The sequence below is a fragment of the Camellia sinensis genome, chromosome 9 (genome assembly GCF_055761805.1).
Source record: "Camellia sinensis isolate YWXY chromosome 9, ASM5576180v1, whole genome shotgun sequence".
Classification (NCBI taxonomy): domain Eukaryota; kingdom Viridiplantae; phylum Streptophyta; class Magnoliopsida; order Ericales; family Theaceae; genus Camellia; species Camellia sinensis.
This window is the reverse complement of record NC_138969.1, coordinates 17,140,464-17,162,049: the sequence shown is the minus strand read 5'-3', so window position 1 is coordinate 17,162,049 and position 21,586 is coordinate 17,140,464.

The window sequence follows — 21,586 nt, the reverse complement described above, 5'->3', positions numbered from 1 at the left end:
GCGCCCAGGGCTGCCATGTAATCTGTGGATAACCAATGCATCAGCCAACTAGAAATCATAAATGTGCAAGATGAATCAAAGATGAAAACGTGGAGAACTGAGAGTTCTGAATTACCTCGATCATCCGCACTGTGTCAAAAAATTGCCGCAGGTAGGGCAGACTCACTCGAGCTCTCGGCCGGTACTGGCCCTCAAATACGAGCGAGTAAGGAATCATAAGAGGCACCGCCACCTCGAGCTCCCGGGCCAGCGTCAGAAAGTACGCGAAAACCCATAGTTGTGGAAAACAGGGCAATAGCCATCAGAATACAGAATGTGAATGCAGAATATACAGAGAATGCAGAATACTGAGAGCGGAATGCAAAGTACAGAATGTAAAGTGTGCCGTGTGTGCAGTGTACAGATAGCAAAAAGCAGAAACATAAATCAAGAGGGCAGAAAGTACCTCCCAGGCTCTCCAATAGCCGCCAGCTATGTTCCCCCGTCCGCAGGAGGTCGCACTCGTGTAGCAGTAGAGGGTAGCCAGGCCGGCGCCACCCCAGTCATACCGGCTGACCTGTGATAGGTCTACCAGAGCACTCAGCAGATAGAGTCCAATGGTGTTCCCCCCATTGAAGAACAGAATGGTCCCGAAAAGGAACATCAAAAATCCCCGAGTGTACTGTACTATGTCCTCGGGAGTCTCCAGCTCAATCCTCCTGAAATGTGTGGAAAACCAAGTGTACCGGACCCTGCCCGAGGATCTGTCAACCAGTGGGCGAGCTCCCAATAGATAAATTCAGGCAGCCTCCCACTCGCCCATGTCCTCGTCATAAGGGATCGACCAGCCTCCCACGTCAAGGCCTATCAGCACAGCAAAGTCGAACGGGGTCATAGTCATGTCCCCGGTAGCTGAGAAATGAAAGGAGTTGGTGGTGTCCCATCATCTCTCTACAAGAGCGCCCATCAACGTTCTGCTAGCAGGATAGCGAGATATCCCCGTGCAGAAGGGTCTAAACCCTGCCTGGTCAACCCAATCATGAACGGCCTCCGGGAGCTCCGTGTACCACTTCCTCGCAACGATGGAGCCATATCCCCGTGTAATACGGAAAGATACCTGCATTCAGAATGAACACATGTATTCAGTTCAACATGAAAATATGAGCTGGCTGCAAATCAAATCAATTATAATGTTGTGAGCTGTGTGTTCAGCATGAAGTATATGAGTTGTGCTGTGTGTTCAACTCAAGAGTTTGGGCTGCATGTTCAGATTTCAGAAATAATGAGCTGTGTGTTCAACATCAAGTGTTTGGGTTGCGTGTTCAGACTTCAAAAATAGTGGGCTGTGTGGTTATCTCAAAGTTCGAGCTGTGTGTTCAACATCAAGTGTTTGGGCTACGTGTTCAGATTTCGGAAATAGTGGGCTGTGTGTTCACCTCAACAGTTTGGGCTGCGTGTTCAACTCTCAACAAGTGTGTGTTGTGTGTTCCCAATTAACAATAGGCTGCGTGTTCAGAAATGCAAAGTTTGGGCTGCGTGTTCAACTCTCAACAAGTGTGTGCTGCGTGTTCACAATCAACAATGGGCTACGTGTTCAGAAATTCAACAATTTGGGCTGCATGTTCAGACTTCAGAAATAGTGGGCTGTGTGTTCATCTCAAAGTTCGAGCTGTGTGTTCAACATCAAGTGTTTAGGCTGCGTGTTCAGACTTCAGAAATAGTGGGCTATGTGTTCATCTCAAAGTTTGAGCTATGTGTTCAACATCAAGTGTTTGGGCTGCGTGTTCAGACTTCGGAAATAGTGGGCTGTGTGTTCACTCTCGACAAGTGTGTGCTGCGTGTTCATAATCAACAATGGGCTGCGTGTTCAACTCTTAACAAGTGTGTGCTGCGTGTTCACAATCAACAATGGGCTGCGTGTTCAGAAATTCAACAGTTTAGGCTGTGTGTTCAACTCTTAACAAGTGTGTGCTGCGTGTTCACAATCAACAATGGGCTGCGTGTTCAGAAATTCAAAGTTTGGGCTGCGTGTTCAACTCTCAACAAGTGTGTGCTGCGTGTTCAGAAATTCAACAGTTTGGGCTGCGTGTTCAACTCTCAACAAGTGTGTGCTGTGTGTTCACAATCAATATGTGGGCTGCGTGTTTAGAAATTCAAGTGATTGAGCTGTGTGTTCAAGATGCAAACGGAATACTGTGTTATAAACTAAGCGTTCAGAACAAGCTGTGTGCTAGAATGAGCAGATAAGCATAGCGAAAGTATGAAATGCACCGAAAATGCATAATACATTGCGGAAAATGTAAAAGTGAAGTACATACCTCTCGTGCCTGATGAGAGAGGTGGGACTCCGGCTCCCGCAATAGCAGATCCACAGGTGCTCGATCATCAAAATCGGTAAAATGATAGAAAACGGCCCGAGGAAGGATGTGCTCCCGAGGGTGATACCTCTCGGGATCGAATGGCTGAACCCTCGGAGGCAAAGACATACGTCTGGCCCATCCCCGGCATCTGGAGGACCTCCGCCTTGGGGAAAATGACTTGCCATTTCGAAAAATCTGCAAAAAGGAGCAAAAATGAGCGAAATGAGCCAAAATTGGAAAAAGTCAACAAAAGTCAACTCTCGGGAAATGAAAAAGTCAACTCCCAAGAAAATGTTCCAAATATTGAGACAAACTTACCCCAAGTGGTGAAAATGGAGAAAGAAGCACCGAAATCAAAATTTAATCGGTTCAAAGTGAAGAGAACTGAAAGTTTTTGCGAAACAACTTTGCGTGGGGCGTTGGAAAATGCATATAGAGCGCAGATCTGAGAGGGAAAATGGTCTAGGAAGGAGGAGAAGCTAACTTCAGACCTGAAATTGTGAGGAAAAGTGTTTTGGCCGTGTATATTTAAAGATCCGAATGTAAAAGTACCAAACTACTCCTGTTTTTGGCTAGGTGGTCGGCCGACCACCTTTTCTGGTAGGCCGACCACCCCCTCCACCAAACCTGGTCGGTGGCCTCCAAAGCTGGCCGGTGGTGTTCCCAAGGTGGTCTCCAATGTCTTTTTGAGTTTCCTGCAAAATTTGGTAGTGATCGGAGTCCCCGGCACCCGAGAAAATACAAGAAAAGTGCACTTTTCGTCTCGAAATCCCTCCGCGGAAACTTCAACTCCAACTTTCGATGCGTGTTTCATTGTTACTCGTAAAGAGCAAGATGTATCCTTTTTGAGTACATTGTGACCCTTCCGGGAGGTAAAACGGAGGCCGCGATTGAGTTGCCCTCGTCGAAACTTGTATTTCTTTGCCCGTTGTTTTGTGTCAAATGTGCATTCGAAGTTGTACTTATCCTGCATTGTTATGCACATCACTTGTATTATTATGCATGCCACTCGCATTGTGGTGCGCGTTTCACCGGTATTGTCATGCCTCCATGCTTAACTTGCGTTATCACGCACATTTCTCCTCGCATTGCGATGCACTCTCCTATCGACACCATGTTTGTCTGCATTCGATGTAGTGTTGAACATGTGTTGCTAACTATGTTGTGCTTGTTAAGTTTCTCTCTTTTGCAGGCACGATATTGTATGTACGGTTCATTTGAAGCTGGTGCGACCAGACGAGCCGCACATGTATTGTATCTTCTCCGTGTGAGACGTGGCGAGAATTGAATAATTCTCCACATTCTAACTGCATGAAATGTAGTTGCTGCTTTGCATTCTTGCTTAAAACTGTTGTATCTATTGTGAATATTTGCTTCATTACAGCTTGCTGCTTTGCATGATCATGAGCTACATTCGACTTGGTGCATATCATTTTGTATTTTTGCCCCTACCTGCGGGCACATCTCTTCGTTTATCTCGCCTGTTTGTCTAAGTCTTCGGCCTTGTCAAAAATGGGTCGTCTCTGGGCTTTGACATTCACTCCCATCACTTATGACTTCTGAGTTCTGTCAAAGAGGGGCAACTGTAGATACCCCATTTTTGACCGACCTTAAGACTCAGAAGTCATCGATTGAGCGCTCGGTGATGATGCATATTGTGCTCATTCTGAGGTTGCGGAGTCTCGGCTGAGAGCCTTGCCTCCGGGCTTCGGAACCTTTTCGTGCCTTGCCTCGGTTTACGAACCAAGTCCTGTTTTCTCTGTTTTCTCTTCCTGAAGGGAGGGAGAGGTCTCATAGACCATCTCTCAGTGGCCGTAGGCTACGTTTCGTGGTCGTAGGCCATTTTTTCCGTTTGGAGACTAGTTTCCGATTTTCGGAGCCGTCGGCCATGTGCCTCAGTTCGGGACCGCTTAACTACCTCTGTTTGCTCCGGTTTTTGGCACACACTATGTTTCTTCTCCCTAGAGGGACACTGTGGCCCGGGAGACCACCTTCGGGTTCGCACACCACTTCCGGCACTTAACAGTCAGTTTTCGGGGCCCTCGGCTGCGCGTTTTGGCCCCCGAACCCTCATTTTGCATCGGTTAGGGTTCATTTTTGGCATGGATCCTAGTTTCATTGTTAGAAAGGTGGTAGTATGGTGGGAGACCACCTTTTTTTCTTGGAGACCACTTTTCTTTTCGCCGCCCGATTTTCTTGTCAGAAGGGTGGTCTCCCTCACTTTTGGGCCACAATTTCTAGTCTCCCATACCACCATTGTGTTGCATTCATCTAGGAGGCCACCTATTTGGTATGGCCGACCGCCTTTGGTGATTGACCCTTTTGACCCCTTGGTCTCCCTCACCTTTGAGCCATAATTTCTGGTCTCCCACCATACCACTGAGTTGCATTCACCTGGGAGGCCACCAATATAGGTAGGTCGACCACCTTTTCTTCTTGACCCTTTTGACCCCTGGTCGGCCGACCACCTAGACTGGTCGGCCAGCTTTCTACTTTTTTGTCTTATTGAGTTGAAGCAAGCTGTGCCAGCTGGAAGCCTCAGAATGCATCCTGCATACACGTATGGAGGATGTTTAAGCTTGGTTTTAAGCTTCTTGGAGAATCATTAGACCTTCTCCTCTATAAAGGGAAGGGCCCTCTTCCATTGCTAGGGTTCAAAATTTTTGGCCTCAAGCATACATACACTTCCCTCCATATCTCTCTCCTTCAAGCTTCCAACTCCATTGTTCTTGCACCCATTGCACTGCACCTCCAAGCACAACACCTCCATTATCAACCTAAGCACCTTGGAGCTGATTTTCAGAGGTTGAAGAGCTCCTTCCTTGGTCCAGAAGTTGCTGGAGGTCTTCTCTACAAGGGTAACATTCCATTTCCCTCCTTTTGACATTATTTTGCTTCATATCTTAGCTCTATTTGCAAGCATTTTTGGGTTTTGTCATAAACTGAAAAAAGTTTTTTTTTGAGCTTATAAACATGTTTGTTTAACACATTTTTTCTGTTTGGGGTCATCTTCCCCTTTGCATGCTTCATTTCCTCATGTTTAGGGCTATGCATTAGAGCATTTGTGTTGGCCTTGGTTTGGCCTTTTAGCCACTAAAATTCAATGGATTTTCAGTGGCTAACATGTGTCTTTGAGCTTCAAAATCAGAGAGGGATGACCCTCTCACCCCTTGTTCTCTTTACTAGCTTTGTTGGCCTTACAAAGGAGCCCCTATTTGCATGTTTCAAAGCCATATTTCAGGCCCTATTTGGTGAGTTTTAAGGTCTGCATAGGCTCTGTCCGGAGCCCATTCTGTCATATAAACTGTCTATTATGCATATGTAGAACAATCCTATTCAAGGCCTTTCAACGGGGCTTTCACTTGCATGCTTCCTAGACTAATTTTAGGACCTTTTTGGTGGGTTTTAGGACCCTCATAACCTATTTCCAGAGGTGGTTTTGCCATTTTGTGTGTCCATCATACATGTGTAGAATAACCCCTTGCATGGCCTTCCAAAGGAGCCTATCATTCTTGCATGCATTGACTGAGTTTCAGTGGGTTTTTGGGCATATTTTGGCATGGCATACTTCTGTTTTTGGCTGGTTTGGTGAGCTCTCATATGCTTCATATAGTTGTAGTACAACTCATGGTTCACGAGCTTTCTTTGCATGCTTTGTTGACCCTTGATTTTAGCACTTTTTGGCCATGCCTTAAACTGATTTTGTGCATATTTTGGACTGCCTTAGCTCTTTTTTTGGGTCTCATGGTCGAATGATGCTTGTTTTGCATGCTTGTAGTTCAATGTCCATGCTTAGCTTTGAGTTTTGAGGTCCACTACGTGCATATACTGAGATGTTTTCTTGTTTTGGGGCCATTATACATCATATTTCAGAGCTTATGTGAATACCATGTTCCCATGTTTTGTACTCTTTAAATGCGTTTGAGAGTCGGGCTTGTATGCCTCATTTACTGACCATTGAATGAGCTCCATTTCTTTGCATTCCTAGTCATCATTTTAGGCCATTTCCTCACTGTTTCAGACCTGCCTAGGGTCTGTTTAGGGTTGGTTTTTCCATTGGTGCATTGCTTTGTGTACCTCTAGTGTAACCCGCTTCACTAGTTTCGGTACCCGGGCCATCTAGCATGCATTGTGTGACATATTCGCATGTTTTGGGATCATCTTTTATGCCATTTCAAAGCTGTGTCATGTGTGTTTGTATGCCATACTTCATCCCTTGCCATGCTTTGGTAGAGTGGCATTTGGTGCCTTAGGATCGGTCCTTTGTATCCATGCATGTATGCATGTATTTCGGTTGTCCATTTCCGTCATATGGCCACTGATGTGGGTGTGGCTGAGGTCCACACATATTGGTTTAAGTCCATCTTGCATTGTGTATGCCATTTGGTTCATGTTGTTGCATGTTTGACCATCGCATTGTGTATGCTTTGATTATGCCTTTGTGTATGTCCATCTTCGTACATGTGCATTTTGTATGCCATATAGCCCGTGCATTGTGTATGTCATTTTAGTCCATTGCATTGCGTATGCTAGGTTGCATGTTAGTCGCATTGTGTATGCCATCTCATTGCATTGTGTGTGAGATAGGAGTTAGCCCAAACATGGGAAACGAGGGACGTTTCGTACTCAAAGTGACGAAACGTGTCTCAATTCCCAGTCGCCGACACTCCGGATTACCCATGATGGAGTTTAGGTCTTGTTGTGTTTTCATGTGCATTCCCAGTCGCCGACACTCCGGATTACCCATGATGGAGTTTAGGTCTTGTTGTGTTTTCATGTGCATTCATTTCACCTCGAGTCATGCAATTGGCACGAGGATCGAGGTGTGCATACATATGTGAAAATACTTTGCCATGCCCCTTTCTTGCTCTCTGTTGCAGCAAACCAGAAATCAGCAGCCTTCTAGAACTTTGCACAGCATTCCGGGATTAATTGTAAACAGAGGCAAATCGGGGCATCGCGAGGAATTTTCCGACGAGGCGACGCGAGCATGCTTGCATGCATCTTTCATCATTCGGAACAGAGCTAAGGCGATCCATGGATTTGCATACTAGTTTATTTTGCTTTCCTAGTTAATTTGTTAATTAATTAGGGTTTTGTAATATTTAATTAGCTAGAGTAGTTAATTGTTCATTCGGACTATATTATTTATTCGGACTGTATTATTTATTCGGACCCTCCGAGTGAGGGCACAATTGTAATAAGTGTGCGTGTGTGTGATGTATGTCTTCCAACCCCACGTCTTTCTCCCTTTTATTTACCAGCTTATGATGGTTAGATTAGGGCATGTTTCAATTAGCATATTTATACTCGCATGATTGCATTCATTCATTTGTTTTGCATGCACCGGGCTCGGCGCATCATACTAACTGCATTGTATTTCAATTCCAAGTTGAATACGTGTTAGCTGTAGCATCTCATATGCCATTCTTAGGATAGCCGAGCCTATTGTAGTTGCATTTTGCATGTGTTGCATTAGCCATTTTAACATGAACTAGGATCATGCATTGATTACTAACATAGCTTTTGTTTTGGCTTGGAGTACTCGGTAAGTATTTATGCTTTAGCATCCTTGCATGTGTGTGAGTGACTGCCATGATAGCATGCTAACCATGAGGCTATGTGCTTATGTGATATACTTGCCTGAATGCCTATGGGTGAAGGTTGGATTATTTGAATTGGAATAATACATTGACTGTGAGTTTTAAGCCCACTTGAGAGTGGCAAATCATCTTGTTTTCTAAGCCCACCTGAGGGTGGCAAATTTGCATTTTAGCCTACTTGCGAGTAGCAAACCGTTTCAAAAGCAAACATAAGGTGTTTTGTTCCAATTCAGGCAATCCAATCTATACTTGTATGCTGTGCGCATCATGTAGTAAATCTAGGCTAATAACCGGAATAAGAATGCATAATGTTTTCAAAACTTGATATCATGGTTAGTAGAGGCCGATCTTGATCGGGCGAGCGGGGGTGCTCACGAAGTGACCTTTCCCAATCGTACCCAAGTTCCCGAGCCGAGGCAACTTTGGTGATGACGGACACTTGGCCCTAGGCAAACGAGTCAAGGTTTCCTAAATTCTCCAAAATAAAACATTTAGGTGGCGATTTTGTATCTGGCAAAGCAGTCCATGTTTGGCACTTGTTTCAAAAAAATCTATTTTCAAAAACGATTTTCTGGATTTGGACTCTTTGATGATTCATCGGTCTTGCATTGCACTCTGCGAGATTAGATACAGGACCGTGACATTTGAGTCCGAACTGTGGTGAGCCCATATGAACAAAACAGGGGTTCCCTCCCGGGACGTTCAGGGACGTCTACACAACCTTAAAGGTTAATATGGGGCATAGGGGTCGGGTGAGAATGGAATGCACCATGAGTAGGTACAAGCGGTAATTACCTTAAGAAGTGGGAGGGAATTAGAGCCTCGGCCAGTTGCGCCTGATGCAACTAGGGCTAAGAGGGGTGACCATAGTGTACACCCAATGAGAGCAAGGGTGAGAGAGAAACACCTAAGGGAGATGACTTAGCCTTGGCATCCATGGAAGTGATGATAGAGGTCTTTAAACAGGTAAAAATCAACCTCCTTCTGTTGGAGGCGATTAAGCAAGTACCCTCCTATGCTAAATTTCTAAAAGACCTTTGTATGCAAAAGCGTAAATCTAGGACACACGTGTCCCAAAAGGTCATACTCACGAAGCAAGTAAGCTCCATCTTGTTGAATGACACACCCCCTAAGCTTAAAGACTCGGGTGCCCCAACCATTACATGCATTATAGAGGATCATTTCATTGACAGGGCCTTGTTAGATTTAGGAGCTAGTGTCAATTTGTTGTCGTACTCTGTGTATGAAGAATTTGGGCTTGGTGAATTAAAGCCCACTACTGTTACTCTCTAGTTGGCTGACCAGTCCCTCAACATGCCACGTGGCATGATTGAGGATGTGCTAGGAAAGGTCAATAGATTTTATTTTCCTATTGACTTTTTGGTCTTAGATATGGAACCAGTAGCCAGCTCTATGAAGCAAATCCCAGTGATCTTAGGTCAACCTTTCTTGGCTACAGCCAATGCATGTATTAATTGTCATACTGGGGTTATGGAAGTTTCATTTGGGAATATGGAAATGAAACTCAATGTTTTCCAAGCATTCCAACAACCCCATGAAAGAGAGGAGTGTTTATTTGTGGATGTTGTGGATGGAATTACGGAGGAGGCTTTACCCTCCATTCTTATAGAGGACCCTCTAAAGGCTTGTCTAGCTCATTTTGGGTTCAAGGATTTTGACATTGACGGGCCAATTGAGGAGGTGAATGCCTTACTTAATTCTTCTTCTACACCGAATTTTCCTCCATGGAAAGCCCGATTTGAGTCCCTTCCTCCTCTGTCTAGAGAGCCTGCCATCCTATCCTTAGTCACACCACCTACACTTGAGTTGAAGCCACTCCTGGCCACACTCAAGTATGTATTTTTAGGGCCTATGAATACTTTACCTGTCATCATTGCATCTGACTTGACTACAGAGCAAGAGAGTCAATTAATAAGTGTTCTCGTGGTACATCGGAGTACTATAGGGTAGTCAATGGCTAATTTATGAGGGATAAATCCCTCCGTGTGCATGCATTATATATGTCACGACCCCAAACCGCCCCTAGTAGGATGGTGCCGTGATGGCCAGTAATCCGAGATTACCGAAGGCCAACTTTCAAAATTCACACACAATCAGAGTATTACGTAAGGGCTAACATGTGCGGAAGCAATAATTTACAATACAAGTGGTCCATAAGAACAGTGCATAAATCAAATGAAATGACATACATCTTTACATAGCTTTACAACTTGAATATAAGCATAACAAAATACATATTACACCTTGACTAAAAGGCTTCTCAAGCCAACATATATACAAAATACATGAAATACAACTAAGAAGCATAATCTTCAAGATTGTCAACATCCTCACTGCTGACATAACATACACGCAAAACACACATCTCGGCGTAGCCGACTTCTTGCTTGATACCTACATATATACATAGGGAGGGTGAGCTTGGATACTCAGTGAATAGTATAAATAATAAAGGGGTTAAATGAATGATTCCCGAGGTCCTTGTCAAAACAATACATATATCATAGCTTGTTCAAAACATGGGATGAATCAAGTTCATCAATCAAATCTTACAAAACTTACTTACTTACTTACTTTGGATGTTAATAGCATCTACATAATACAAGGGATGACATTCCGAACTTACAAGACCCACGCGGTAAACCGTCAGTGGCAAAACAAGACAAAACAAGGGAGATATCTCAAACAAGATGTGCAGTTGCATTATAGTCCCCTGGCACTCAGGACTTTCAAAACAAGATGTGCAGTTGCATTATAGTCCCCTGGCACTAAGGACTTTCAAAACAAGATGTACAGTTGCATTATAGTCCCCTGGCACTAAGGACTTTCCGAGAATGTCATCAAAACAAAACTTGCTTGATACATAAAAATAGGGGTAATCATTCATGCTTGATCAAATGCTTTTATCAAAACGAAACAAGGCTTTATCAAATCTTTATAACATAACTTTATTAAAAATACCACTCACATAGTTCTTGGGACGTCGAGATCAAGGCAAAGGTCCAAGTCCTACAAACACATGGCAAAGTATACTAAACGTACTTCTCAAAGCAAGTCTTACATACATGTAAATAATCTCGGGAAAACATGCTGGAAGTCAAAACACTGTTTTACATGTCAGGAAGACATGCTGGGTACCAACCAGGTCTTTGCCGATGTCCCACACCTCCTGGCCGAGGTGTGGTTACCTAGGCTTCGGCGTGCGGTTGCATGCCGAGGTGCGCACAAGACAAACTAAAGGTGTAAGTGATCATGCAAGATAGGCCAAGGTGAGATACGATGCTTGGCCTAAGTGTGAGGTCTAGGTAAGAGTGATCTCGATGACTACACTTAGGGAAGTGAGGTCTAGAGATCTGGGTTTCCACCCGTGAAGAACATGAAGACCATGAACATGAAGACCATGAAGAATATGAATGCTAAAATCATAACTCCTTTATTACAAAAATCTGGGATTTCATGCTATGAGTTCGAAAACATGGACCTGGGTACCCATCCTTGAAGATCATGTGAAAACAAACACAAAAACATGGATCTTGGCATGAACTTTCGGATCGAAACATGACTTTTCTTGAAGAACACATGAATACTATTTTCTCTTTCTAAAACCGAACCTCAAAGCAATGCATGGCTTACAAATCATATTCAATCATGCAATGTAATAACATGAACATAAAGAACAACATGAGTAGATCAAGAATCTAACCTTAAAACACAGATCTAACGGTTCGATCTCTAGGGATCAAGCTTGGAAATCTACTCTCCCTCAAGAACTCCTCTTCCTCTCCTAGAGCTTCTCTCTCCTCTTCAAAAACAAGGATATAACAAATGATAGGTTTCTCCCTCTACCGGTTGACTTAACACTCAGCTCGGACACGTGGCAACGGTTGGTTGGTTCTCCTCAAAAAGGTGATAGATTGACAAGACATGTGTAAGACAAAGTGTATCTAACAAGCTACCCGGTAAGGCACTCCGGTAAGTGATGACATCGGCTAAGGACAAAGCTTCGGCAACTAAAATGACAATGACCTCAGCTAGGAAGGACAACACTTGACTAAGCTGTGCCACACCTTGGCCTAGATGTGCCACACCTCGGTCTAGGTCATACCACTCCAGGACAAGATCACTTAGGTGCAAAGGTAACATCTCGGCCTAGATAATACACATCTTGGCCTTGGTGATGAACACCTCAGCCTAGATAATGACATCTCGACCAATATGTCAAGGCGAAGGTGGAGGTCAAACAAAGTGGTTCCAAGATAATTCTAGACTGAAGATGACCTCGGCTTGGAATGATCTAGGCTTAACATAACTCAGGCTTGAGACACCAAGGAAGGAACAAAGCATGTACACAACACTTAGGCAAATCACATAAACACAAAACAAGACATGGACCTTACTTAGGCAAAACAAGTCATAAACATACACATGCAAGCTTAACGAGTCATCATCATACAAATGCTCATAAACATGACTAAGACATAAATATGGGTTGTTACAGCAACTTAACATGGCAAAACATATAAATGCATGCAAACATGACTAGGACATGAATGTGGGTTGTTGCATCCTTCCTCCTTTAAAGAAGTTTGGTCCCCAAACTTCACTTACCTTGTTCCCAAAACGACTCCGGATGTCGAGTTTCTCATCTCTTCTTATCATCTCTAGCTTTTACCTTGGGACAATCCTTAATACGATGACCTCTCTCACCGCATCCAAAACATGCTCTAGTTGCCCGAAGACAATCTCCAAAATGTAGCTTCCCGTAACTTGCACATGTCAGCCAAGTGCCACCTTCCGGATTCGCGTTGTTGGGACTGTCCACCTTTGTCTTCTCCTCGGCATCATTCGGGTCTGTCTCTTCTTCGCAATTGTCATAGGTCTGCCTCTTCTTCTGATTCTTCCCCAAACTTTGACTTCTATTCAGGTTGGCTTCTGCAAGGATGGCTTTATCTAACACTCCAGCATACGTCGGCATGTTGAGCAGATTAACCTGATCTTGTATTGGCCCTCAAAGTCCACTCTCAAACTTCCTAGCTTTCCTGTATTCGTTGTCGACCATGTGAGGTGCATACCTTGCCAACACGGTGAAAACACGATCATACATTGCCACTGTTTTGCTACCCTGTGTCAACATCTGAAATTCTGTGGTCTTGCGATCTCGGACACTGAGTGGGAAATGCTTGTCAAAGAACAGCTCCAAAAATCTGGCCCAAGTCCAGTCTGGATTACCTTCTCGAATCATCATCCACCATCTACGAGCGTCGTCTTCCAATGTAAATGCTACCAGTGACACCTTCTGGGCGTCGGTGCTGGGAAAAACCTCGAACAACTTCTCCATCTCAAGAACCCATGTGTAGACGTCCCCGAACGCCCCGGGAGGGTGAGTCCCGTTCCGTTCGATATTGGGCTCACTACAGTTCAGGACTCTAAAATTGTCACGGTTCTAAATCTGAACCAAAGAGTCCAAATCCGGCAAATCGTATTGAGAAAACAGATTTTGAAAGAAGTGCCAAACATGAACTGCTTTGCCAGATACAGAATCGCCACCTAAATATTTTGTTTTGGGGAAATTTAGGAAACCCTGACTCGTTTGCCTAAGGCCACGTGTCCGTCATCACCAAAGTTGCCTCGGCTCGGGAACTTGGGTACGATTGGGGAAGGCCCGCTCGCCCGATCAAAGATCGGCCTCTACTAACCATGATATCTAGTTTTGAAAACTTTATGCGTTCTTATTCCGGTTATTAGCCTAGATTTACTGTGTGATGCGCCCAGCATACAAGTATAGACTGGATCGTCTGAATTGGAACAAAACATTTCGTGTTTATTTATTTGAAAATGGTTTGATGGTGCTACCCGCAAGTAAGCTAAGACGTGGATTTGCCACCCTCAGGTGGGCTTAGAAAAACATGATTTTGTCACTATCTAGTGGGCTTAAAACACACATTTGATGAATTGTTCCAATTCAAATAACCCAACCTTCACCCACAGGCATTCAGGCAGTTATATCACATAAGCATATAGTCTCATGGTAAGCATGTTATTCATGGCAGTCACTCACACGCATGCAAGGATGCTAAAGCATAAAACTTACCAGGTACTCCAAGCCAAAACAGAAGCTAATTAGAAATCCATGCATGATCCTAATTATACGGAATGCCTAATGCAACACATGCAAAAATGCAACTATAGCAGGCTCGGCTATTCTAAACATGGCATATGAAATGCTACAGCTAACATGTATTCAACTTGGAATTGAAAACACAATGCAGTTAGTATGATGCGCCAAGCCCGGTGCATGCAAAACAGATGAATGAATGCAAACATGCTATCATATTGTATGCTAATTGAAACATGCCCTAATCTAACTATCATAAGCGGGTAAATAAAAGGGAGAAAGACATGGGGTTGGAAGACATACATCACACACACGCACACTTATTACAACATTGCCCTCGCGCAGAGGGTCCGAATAAAATAATATACAATCCCAAATAAATAGTACAGTCCAAATAAATAATACAGTCCAAATATGTACAAAAATCCTAATTAATTACCAAGTTAACTAAGAAAACAATAAACTGGCATGCAAGCCAGGGACTGCCTTGACTCTTCTTCAGATGATGAATAATGCATATCCGAGTTGCCTTTGCACGGAAATCCATTGTGATGCCCCAATTAGCCTCTGTTTTGCAATAACTCTTTGGAAAGCGCGCCAAGCCCCGAAAGACTGCTGATTCTTGATTTGCTGCAACAGAGAGCAGGAAGGGGGCATGGCAATATATTTTCACAAATGTATGCATGCCTCGATCCTCGTGCCACCAATCACGCATCTCGATGCATGATGGCCGAGGAGTCGAATTGTGCAACTCAATATGAAATGAATGCACATATAAACACAGCAAAACCTAAACTCCATCATGGATAATCCGGAGTGTCGGTGATTGGGAATTGAGACACGTTCCGTCACTCGGAGTACGAACGTCCCTCGTTTCCCGTGCTCGGGCTAACTCCTATCCCAAGCACAATGCAATATGCATGACATGCATGAAATGCAACTAAGATACAACCTAACATACACAATGCTATGAAATGGCATACACGGTGCACGAGATAACATGGCATACACAATGCGCTAGCATACAACCTAACATACGCAATGCTATGAAATGAAATGGCATACACAATGCACAATGGACTTACACCAACATGAGTGGACCTCAGCCACACTCACATAAGAGGCCATGAGATGAAAATGAGACACTCGAAATGCGTGCACACATGCACGCAAACCGAGGACCGATCCTAAGGCACAAATGCCACTCTACCAAAGCATGGCAAGGCATGGAACATGATATGCAAACAAGAAAATTTCAGCATTGAAATATGATACAAAACGGCCCCGAAATATGGAAACATGGCACCCGATGCATGGAATGAGACCCGAAATGCAAAACTAGGCACACGCAATGGCCTATAGCTATACAAAGCATGCATTATTTGAACATGAAGCATGAAGACAGATTCAAGGCAGTCCCAAAACAAGCATATTTACAGTTTTAAGAAAGGCCAAAAAATGAACACAAATAGGACTAATCTAGCATGCAAAAATGGCCCCGTAAGAGAGGTAATGAAGCAAGTAGAAGCTTCTAACCCTAAATGGCCAAGAGCCCTTCAACAAAGTTGAAGAGAGGCTCAAAATGAAACACTTTACAGTTTATAACAAGCCACGGATCTAAACACAAACAGGCCTAAAATAATGTGCAAGAAATGGGCCAAAAGGGAGACAAAGAAGCAAGTGATGGTTGCTGGCCTCAAACAAAGGAGGACCCTTCAACAAAGCTGAATAGGGGCCAAAAACATGGTATTTTACAGTTAATGACCAAACCCAAAACAGTGCACATGCAAGCCTAAAATACTATGCAAAATAAGGCCTAAAAAGAGGTTTAAACACAAAGTGTAAAAAAGGAGCCTCAAAAAGAAAAAGTCCCTTGATAAAACATGAAGAGGGGATCAAAATAAGGCCATTTAAAGTTCGGACCAGAGCCTAAAAATACAAGCACAAGGGGCTAACAAATCATGCAAAAATGAGGCCAAAAGAGGGATAAAGAAGCAAGTGACAGATGGAAGCCTCAAACAGTGAAGAGACCTTCAACAATGTTTAAGAAGGGCTCAAAATAAACCACTTTTCAGTTTATATACAAGCTCAAAACAGTTTAAAAAAAGGCCTAAAATACTATGCAAGAAAGAGGCATACAAGAGAGGTAAAGAAGAAAGTGGTAGCTAGAGACCTTAAACATGGAAGGACCCTAAAACAAACATGAAGAATGCATCAAAACATGACTATTTTCAGTTAGGGTCGGAGCCCAAAAATGGAAGCAAGTATGGCTAATATATTGAGCAAAATAAGGCAAGAAAGAGGGAGGAGAGGACTTACCCTTGAAGACCAAGTCTTTGACAACTCTTGGCTTGAGTTTGGTGGCTCCTTAGCTCTGGAAAACAGCTCCAAGTGGCTGGAATGGATGGTGGTGGTGTGGTGCTAGGTGGTGTAGTGTAAAATGGTGTAGGGTTTGGGAGGTTTTGAGGGTTGGAGTGTGGGGAGAGAGGGGGACAATATATGAGGCTTAGGGAAAATTTTGTAACCCCTATAATGCAGGTGGAGCTGCTGTTATATAGGTAAAAGAAGGGGAGAAAAGGGGGGAAAAATGGGGGGGAAAGAATTCAAGTTTCCCCCCAAAAGTGCAACCCTCCGGATGCAAAATCTGGGGGGAAACAGAATGCATATTTGAAATGTACCAGTGGAGGGGATCATGGCCGGCCGGTTATTGAAGTTGCAGGTGGCCGGCCGGCTCTCCCCATGGCCGGCCGGCCAAGGGTCAAAAGGCTCAATCATGATTAGTGGCCGGCCACCCCAGAAAGAGGACCTCCCATGTGTGCACAACACAACCATGTAGTCAAAAACTGGAGAAAGTGAACCAGGAGAGAGAAAAGGCCACTTTTATGAGGGGTTCAAAAGGGTCAACCAAAATTACTGGCCGGCCATGTGATATTGGTGGCCTCCCAGGTGTGTACAACACAAATATGTGGTTTGGGGCAAGAAAAAGTGGCCTTAGGGTGGTCAACATTGGCTTTCAAGTGAGAAAAAACGGGCGACAGAGGGCGACGGAGGAATAAAACTGGTTGTCAGAACAATTGCTGGCCTCCCACCCTTCTACGACCTTCTTAACAATGAAACAGAGGTCCCTGCCAAAAATGAACCCAAACCGATGCAAAATGAAGGTTCGGGGGCCGAAACGCGCAGCCCGAGGCCCCGAAAACTGACTGTTAGGCACCGGAAGTGGTGTTCGACCACGAAGTTGGTCTCTCAGACCCCAGTGTCCCTCAAAAGGGAGCAAATAAGACGCATGCCAAAAACCGGAGCAAACGGAGGTGGTTAGGCGGTCCCGAACCGAGGCACACGGCCAACGGCTCCGAAAGACCGGAAACCGGACTCCAAACGGGCGAAATGGCCTACGACCACGAAACGTAGCCTACGGCCACTGACAGATGATCTACGAGACCTCTCCCTCCCTTCGGGAAGAGAAAACAGGGAAAACAGAGCCTGGTTTGCAAACCGAGGCAAAGCATGAAAGAGTCCGGAAGTCCGGAGGCAAGGCTCGCAGCCGAGACTCTGAAACCTCTGAATGAGCACGATATGCAACATCACCAAGTGCTCAATCGGTGACGTCTGAGTCTTAAGGTCGGTCAAAAATGGGGTGTCTACACCATGCTTCTGCTTTCATCGGCTCTATACCTCCATGGAACTTCAGCGGCTTCATCTTCTTGAATTCTTTGATCAAGGTTATGGTGTCATCCCCACATAAAGCGGGCTGCGGAGGCACTTTTGGTACTGGCGGTGGTGGAACTGCATGTCGGCCATCTGTCTGCTTGGCCTGAGTAGATGTAGTACCAATGTTCTGTCGCCTTGCTTGCCTTAACTCATCGGCCAAGCCTTCAACAATTCCTTCTAATCTGTCCAACCTGTCTTCGAACTGATCTCAGCCAACTGGGGGTCTACCTCTTCTCATGATGCTAGGAGTATGCAGGGTGTGACTCTTAGAAACAAATGAACAAATGAACATGTATGCAAGTGAACATGATCATGCCGATGTAACAAATGCTCATGCCGAGATGATGCACACCTTGTCAAGTAGCAAGCAATATGATGCAATCCTAAGATCATTCTAAGGGACATCCTATGCTCTTTAGGACTCAAAGTGTGTGAATAACGTACTATAAGGAACGCGTGGTCTGATACCATTCTGTCACGACCCCAAACCGCCCCTAGTAGGTTGGTGCCATGATGGCCAGTAATCTGAGATTACCGAAGGCCAACTTTCAAAATTCACACACAATCAGAGTATTACATAGGGGCTAACATGTGCAGAAACAATAATTTACAAAACAAGTGGTTCATAAAAGCAGTGCATAAGTCAAATGAAATGACATACATCTTTACATAGCTTTACAACTTGAATATAAGCATAATAAAATACATATTACACCTTGACTAAAAGGCTTCTCAAGCCGACATATATACAAAATACATGAAATACAACTAAGAAGCATAATCTTCAAGATTGCCGACATCCTCACTGCCGACATAACAAACACGCAAAACACACATCTCGGCGTAGCCGACTTCTTGCTTGATACCTACATATATACATAGGGAGGGTGAGCTTGGATACTCAGTGAATGGTATAAATAATAAAGGGGTTAAATGAATGATTCCCGAGGTCCTTGTCAAAATAATAAATATATCATAGCTTGTTCAAAACATGGGATGAATCAAGTTCATCAATCAAATCTTACAAAACTTACTTACTTACTTACTTTGGATGTTAATAGCATCTACATAATACAAGGGATGAGATTCCGGATTTACAAGACCCACGCGGTAAACCGTCAGTGACAAAACAAGACAAAACAAGGGAGATATCTCAAACAAGATGTGCAGTTGCATTATAGTCCCCTGGCACTAAGGACTTTCAAAACAAGATGTGTAGTTACATTATAGTCCCCTGGCACTAAGGACTTTCCGAGAATGTCATCAAAACAAAACTTACTTGATACATAAAAATAGGGGTAATCATTCATGCTTGATCAAATGCTTTTATCAAAATGAAACAAGGCTTTATCAAATCTTTATAACATAACTTTATTAAAAATACCACTCACATAGTTCTTGGGACGTCGGGATCAAGGCAAAGGTCCAAGTCCTACAAACACATGGCAAAGTATACTGAACGTACTTCTCAAAGCAAGTCTTACATACTTGCAAATAATCTCGGGAAAACATGCTGGAAGTCAAAACACTGTTTTACATGTCAGGAAGACATGCTGGGTACCAACCAAGTCTTTGCCGAGGTCCCACACCTCCTGGCCAAGGTGTGGTTACCTAGGCTTTGGCGTGCGGTTGCATGCCGAGGTGCGCACAAGGAAAACTAAAGGTGTAAGTGATCATGCAAGATAGGCCAAGGTGAGATACGATGCTTGGCCTAAGTGTGAGGTCTAGGTAAGAGTGATCTCGGCGACTACACTTAGGGAAGTGAGGTCTGGAGATCTGGGTTTCCACCCGTGAAGAACATTAAGAACATGAACATGAAGACCATAAAGAATATGAATGCTAAAATCATAACTCCTTTATTACAAAAATCTGGGATTTCATGCTATGAGTTCGAAAACATGGACCTGGGTACCCATCCTTGAAGATCATGTGAAAACAAACACAAAAACATGGATCTTGGCATGAACTTTCAGATCAAAACATGACTTTTCTTGAAGAACACATGAATACTATTTTCTCTTTCTAAAATCGAACCTCAAAGCAATGCATGGCTTACAAATCATATTCAATCATGCAATGTAATAACATGAACATAAAAAACAACATGAGTAGATCAAGAATCTAACCTTAAAACACGGATCTAACAGTTCGATCTCTAGGGATCAAGCTTGGAAATCTACTCTCCCTCAAGAACTCTTCTTCCTCTCCTAGAGCTTCTCTCTCCTCTTCAAAAACAAGGATATAACAAATGATAGGTTTCTCCCTCTGCCGACTGACTTAACACTCAGCTCGGACACATGGCAACGGCTGGTTGGTTCTCCTCAAAAAGGTGATAGATTGACAAAACATTTGTAAGAAAAAGTGTATCTAACAAGCTACCCGGTAAGGCACTCCGACAAGTGATGACATCGGCTAAGGACAAAGCTTCGGCAACTAAGATGACAATGACCTCGGCTAGGAAGGACAACACTTGACTAAGCTGTGCCACACCTTGGCCTAGATGCGCCACACCTTGGCCTAGATGCGCCACACCTCGGTCTAGGTCATACCACTCCAGGACAAGATCACTTAGGTGCAAAGGTAACATCTCGGCCTAGATAATACACATCTCGGCCTTGGTGATGAACACCTCGGCCTAGATAATGACAACTCGGCCAATATGTGAAGGCGAAGTTGGAGGTCAAACAAAGTGGTTCCAAGATAATTCTAGACTGAAGATGACCTCGGCTTGGAATGATCTAGGCTTAACATAACTCAGGCTCGAGACACCAAGGAAGGAACAAAGCATGTACACAACACTTAGGCAAATCACATAAACACAAAACAAGGCATGGACCTTACTTAGGCAAAACAAGTCATAAACATACACATGCAAGCTTAACGAGTCATAATCATACAAATGCTCATGAACATGACTAAGACATAAATATGGGTTGTTACAGCAACTTAACATGGCAAAACATATAAATGCATGCAAACATGACTAGGACATGAATGTGGGTTGTTACAATATACATTTAGAGGAGGACACTAAACCTTCTTATGAAATGCAATGAAGGCTTAATCCCAATATGAAAGAGGTTATGAAAAAAGAGGTTTTGAAATTGTTAGATGTAGGGTATTATATACCCCATCTCAGATAGCAAGTGGGTGAGTCCCACACAAGTGGTGCCCAAGAAATCAGGCATCACTATTGTTGAGAATGAGCAGGGAGAGTTGGTCTCCACACGAACCACTACTGGGTGGTGGCAAGTGTGCATTGATTATAGGAGACTGAATTCCATAACTAGGAAGGATCATTTTTCCTTACCTTTTATTGATCAGATCCTAAAGCGGTTAGCAAAGCAGAGCTACTATTGTTTCCTTGATGGCTATTCTAGTTACAATCAAGTTCCTATGTATCCAGATGACTAGGAAAACACTACATTCACATGTCATTTTGGCACTTTTGCCAATCGCCGAATGCCCCTTGGGCTTTGCAATGCACCGGCAACCTTTCAATGGTGCATGATGGCTATCTTCTCTGACATGGTAGAGAAATTCTTAGAGGTCTTCATGGATGACTTTTACGTGTTTGAGCCATCTTTTGAGGAATGTCTCCAGAACTTAACTAAAGTCCTTATTCATTGTGTGGAAACAAACCTAATTTTGAGTTGGGAGAAGAGCCATTTTATGGTTCGCGAGGGTATAGTGTTAGGACACATTGTGTCCCCTCAAGGTATAGAGGTTGACAAAGCTAAGGTTGACCTCATTGCAGGCCTTCCCCCACCCAATTCTGTGCGTCAAGTTACGTTTTT